The sequence below is a fragment of the Camelina sativa genome, chromosome 5 (genome assembly GCF_000633955.1).
Source record: "Camelina sativa cultivar DH55 chromosome 5, Cs, whole genome shotgun sequence".
Classification (NCBI taxonomy): domain Eukaryota; kingdom Viridiplantae; phylum Streptophyta; class Magnoliopsida; order Brassicales; family Brassicaceae; genus Camelina; species Camelina sativa.
The window spans coordinates 32,736,914-32,742,565 of record NC_025689.1 but is presented as its reverse complement, the minus strand read 5'-3'; the positions used below and the strand labels follow the sequence as shown (position 1 = coordinate 32,742,565).

Below are 5,652 nucleotides of genomic sequence, written 5' to 3'. Positions count from 1 at the left end.
CCCCCCCCAATTATTACATGCATGATCACGGATCATTATAATAAAAATGATACTTACTAATTAATAATGTTTGTTTTTAACTAACAAAATTAGAAGATTAAAAAAATCAAACTTAGCGGCTGGTACAATAAATGTTCATTACAATTACATTTTCCAAACTGATATATTTCTATTTATCAATTTGTTCCACAATTCCTAACCCTAAATCCTCCAATTTGTTCCAGAATTCCTAGCGCTAAATCTTCTTACAAAACAATCAATTTGTTCCACAATTCCTATCGCTAAATCCTTTTACAAAATTCCACAATTCTAGCGCTAAATCTAACACAGTTTACTCAGATTTCGAGTTTCTATCTGAACTTTTTCCGATTAGGACGTGAAAATGCTTTTTCGTCGAAGAGAAACTCTCGAGACCTGACCGTAACGAACAAAAAACAAACAAAACAAAAGAGCGAGTAAATCAGAATTCAGAAACCAATACCGAGAGACAGAGAGGGAGGGAAATAGCTTAGGATTTCACGATCTACCGAGATTCGCCGGAGTTTAAGGCGGTGAACAAGTTAAGATGCGGCGGCGAGTCACTGAGTGTCTTTTAACGGATCCTTTGATTTTGGAGGTAAAATTTAGAAATTTGGGGATTTTCCATCTCTTTATAACATTCAATTTAACGCGTGTGCTTCAGTCGCGTCATCGACATTTTTTTTTTGTTTCTTTGTTTTTAATTTGACATTACTGAAGGACTTTATTGATTTGATTAATTAAAAGTAACAAAAATTTTATCTTGGCCTTCTGTTATTTTTATTTTTTTTCTTTTTATTCTAACAATCCATTAGAAAAAGGTTGAATTAATTTAAGACCAAAAGATATCTCTTCTCAATTGTTGGTGAAAGGAATCGTTACGCCTATATGCATGCATGTCAACAACATACAATATATATGTTCATCAGAATCTATACATGTGAAGTTGTGAACTCAATCAAAACCATTTCCAGCTTTTCAATCTATGAAATAATTAAGGGTCTCTCACATTTTTCTTAGCTAACTAACTAACTTACTACTAATTTCACATTTTTCTTCATATATATTTGACAATTTGCACTCGAAATAGTGTACGTGTTTGTACTTTTCTTCTAAACCGATGCGTATAATATATATTGGAATATATAGGAAAATATACTTATCTCCATATATATTTTCATACATCAATTTTAAATGAGCTAGTCAATTGGTATAAATGAGCTAGTCAATTTTCAAACACCAATAATAAACCTCCAATTTTTTAGTATGCAGTTATGCACCCTATTAGCTAAATTACCAAAAGCACCATAGATCTTCTCCATCTATATAAACAAGCATAAGCTAATTAATATCTTTAATAAAGTCACAATTCGACCAAAAAGCATATTTTCTCTCATTTAGTTATGGCAATCTATTCCTTAGCGAATAAATGGAGGGTCGAATCTCTTATGATTTTGTTGATGGTGATGGTAACAAATATAGTCGAACCAATGGCTGAAAAGGTCAACCATTCAGGCCAACGAAAGCAAGAGATTGAACTCATGCTTAAAGCAACTCAAAACCTGAATGTTGAGTTTTAACAATTTGGTGTACCTCTCTTGATTTTGCATCATCTAGCTTGTTCTTTACATGTGAATGTTCATGGAGAAACGAAATGCAAAAGTTCTTGATATATCAGAATTACACTTGGATTATGACTTATGAGAGTACATAATACATTAGGCATCAAATAGAACGCATAAGATGATGAATAATTAATTAAATAAACATAAGTGAAATGACGATAAATTGGATAAACATATATAATAGATTTATAATGTAGTTTTAGTACTCATTCTTCTTTACAAAGGAAAATAAAACATAAATTCGATTCGACTATGAGTTTGTTGTACACTCTAGCTCCTACGTAATCTCCTATGTATGTGCAATGACTTAAACTGCTGCTTCAAGAATACTATTTTTGTTTTGTATTTTTAAACAACTTATTTCACATTTCAAGTTTTCCCTGTGTTCTTTGCTTCTTCATAAAGCTCTCTGTTGAGGTGCAAAAGCATCAATTGAACATGCATGCACAGAGATTCCAAAGATAACTTCACTGGAGAAACCGATCACTTTTCTTCACCTACCTGAAAAGTTATCTTTTCTCCTTTTAGAGACACAAAAACTACACATACACATACACATACACATACACACATACATACAAAAATACAGAGAGAGAGAGATGAATGAATAAAATATTTACTCTTTACCATTTACCCCATCAAAAATTTACCTTTTTGACATCTCTCTACAATCATCATCATGCCTCCTTTCCGTTTTACATTCCATTCTTCTCATCCAACTCTCCTTCCGTTTTTACAGATTTTTGTAGCAAATTTCCGTTATCTTTTTGCAATTTTTTTCGAAGAAAATATTTTTTTTTTGCAAATTTTATAAGAAAAATTCAAAAATGTTAGTAAATCATTGCTTTTTTGCAAGAACTTTTTAGTATAAGTATGTGGCACATCTGTAACTATATTTTGCAACATTTTAAGTAACACTTTTGCAACTTTGTTTTCTACACAAAATTTCTAGTAATTTTGAGATCCCTCATCTGTCAATAAGAAAAACCCCTTTGAGCAAATACATATACCGCGAACTTGGCGTTGAACACTTACATACATCATCTTGATTGATGCGTCTTCAGGATCTGAATGGATACACATGTGATGTCTCCATGACATGGAACCAAGTGAAGGTGTTGCATATTCTGAATTATGGAGGAACTGATGAAGAGTTTACACGGTTACAGAGTTTTCTAGGGGAATTTGAATGCATGACATTGGAAGAAGAAATTTGTTACGTATAACTAGGCAACACAAGTGGTCGTTTGCGTCACCAGAACTGAGTAGAAGAAGTTTCCATTTCTTTGACAAAATGTACTAACATTTCCTTAGCGTATTCAACTTTGTTGTCCTGAACCCAACGGATCCAAAAAAAAGAGGTTTCTGTGTTACGTTGCCAGACAACAACATGAATCTGATTTTGTAACAATTTGACTCACCTGTCTTGATTTTGCATCATCTAGCTTTATTTCTTTTTGGTGGCTTGACTTTCTATAATCAGTTTGGTAGTGCTAGCTATTTTTTCAACACTCGTTTCCATGCAATAATACAAAGATGAAGGTGAGACCAGAGTTGGTATCAGATACCTTTTCACATTTTTGCTGATGACTGATGCATTTTGCTTGAGACAACTGTTAACTGGTTTTTTTTGCCTGATTAGCTATCTTTCTAGGAGTTTGATGCTTTTATTAAGGTTCATCGACTTGTCTCTCTGAGAAAACTGCAGTGGTGGTTTGGGCAAGGAAAGTTCTCCATGTTTTGTATCTGCTCCGGTAATAGAGGTTCTCACAATGGTTTCTCACCCCACTTAACTACAGTAAGTTCTCACAAAGAATGATATAGAAACCTGGCTCTGCATCCTCGGAATTGTTACAGAGCAAAGTAGAGGTTCTTTTTCCATGGCTGGGTCATATAATGGGATCATCGATCTATAGCTTTTGCCTTGTGGTTGGCTTAATACTCGTGAATCCGATTGGTGGATGGTGGACCTAGCAAGCTGTACTTGTAACACTTGTTTCCCTGCAGTCAGAGAGACTATCAATCAACACATGAAGTTAAAAATTCATCAACCACCTAGAATCAGTCAAATATATAATTCCAACCAGCATAACCATGAACAAATGATGTGCCTCCACGATCATATTAGTCCCCCTGTGCCTCCACAATCTGCATCAAAGAGAAGGATAGATTCATTAAAAAGACATTGGATATAAATAATAGTTGAAAAGGGAAAAAGTTTTAAGAACAAACTCGTGTAGGAGAGAATCTGTGGATCATCGATCGAAATGACAAGGAACTGAAGTATATAGAGTGACTAATGGAGAGGCCAGTCCCCTATCTTGGCCAAGAGATCAGCAGCGGCAGCTTTGTTGAATGGATTTAAGGCATATAATTACATCAAACATCCATGGAAATATCATCAACGTATATAAATCCAAATTTAGTTAAAAGAAGTGTGATCCAAGCAATGAGAGCAATGAACAATATAATTAGAAATACTCAAACCTCCTGTGATACGTGTTGGAGGTCCAGAAAATAAAAATAGGGTCCCATACATACTCTTCTCCAACCTACACGATCAATTTAAGACAGAATCAGACAAAAAAAAAACAAGTTAGCAAGTAAAAATAGTAAAAAAATTGGAAGGCAAACCGAGAGAGAAGCAAAATTGGAAACCAAACCGAGAGAAAGAACCTGAATTGCTGGTCGAGGAAGCAAGAAGGTGTGATCAAAAACATGTAGCATAAGTTCTGTCTTTTATACATACACGTCTAAGGGGTTTTGGCAATCTTCTCCAGAAAAAAAAAAAACCTAACTGTTTCTGTAAGAACTAAGAAGAAAAAAAGAATGAGAGTGACTGACGCAATTGAGACAGGAACATCGGAAGCGTCAGAGAAACAGACCTTGTTGGTAGGCGTCGATGGTCTTCGAGAGAGGGACTCGTCAGTCATTGCAAAAACTGGTCGTCGTGCTCTGACGGAGACATGGTGGAATCTATCCATATCTCAGATTCCGCTGATTAACTTCTCCCCCAAGAAAAGACTTAACAACTGTGTAAAAAAAAGTCATCAGATGTTAGAATTAGAAATTAGGTCAGAGATGAAACAAAACAAAATAAAGACAGAGAGTGAATAGCTAGAGTAGAGTGGCTTACTTACTTATCATAATCTCAGAGACCGGCGGCGAGCGATCATCTTCTCATATATGATATATGGCTCTGTTCCAGAGAGAAACTTCTGAAAATAAAAATCATTGAGAAATAAAAGATGGATTTTTGTTTATTTAGGGTTATGATTTCTCAGGTGAGATGAGATGAGTGACTATATATAGATTTAGGGTTTACAACGAAAAAACAAATTAGGATTACTTCTGTTTTTCCATTTTTTATTTTTTTACCAAAAAAAAAATTAAAATTTAACAACTCGTAACTAAACTTACAATGTACTTGGTCATTTTCTTCTCTCCTCGTTATCTCGAGGCCTCTTCTTCTCACCAAACAAAAACACTTTTCTTTCTATTGGGCCTTTATCTAAACTGCAGCCCATTATCATTTGTTACTAAACACATCAAGCCCAACTCCCTTCTTCAGTTGACTTCTCTCTCTTGTCATTTACTCCTCCTCTCTTCACGAGTCCGATGCGTTCTTCGCTGCTATGTTTTGCTTCTCATCTCCTTCACTGATTCTTCTTTGCTGTTGCAGATTTGGTCGAGGAGCTCAATTCCTAACACTATGTTTCAAATTATGCATCTTGGATGCTAAAATAATTTCAGTTCTTTGATCGACACATTGATATTGGTTGATTGGATTCTACTTTGAATGATGTTCATGTAACACCCGTACCGTCACAAAAGACGGAACATGTAATCCATCCGGTATGGCCAAAAACGTTTCTTTCTTTAAAATTCACCAACGAACAAACTTCAAACTGTAACTCTTGAAATTACTAACCTGGGAAAAAGGAAAGAAGGGGGGGGGGTGAGTAAACAAGTTTACTCAGTGAGGAGATCAAACTCTGCCCACTAGACA

At 34.9% G+C, this 5,652-nt stretch overlaps 1 long non-coding RNA gene across 1 annotated transcript; it reads right to left on the bottom strand.

Annotated features, from left to right (window-relative positions):
- On the bottom strand, positions 2,950-4,188 carry LOC104788266. The gene is made up of 3 exons (XR_768212.2): positions 3,876-4,188; positions 3,728-3,791; positions 2,950-3,644 (listed from the first exon to the last, which is right to left on the bottom strand). It is a non-coding gene; the product is annotated as an uncharacterized LOC104788266 (long non-coding RNA).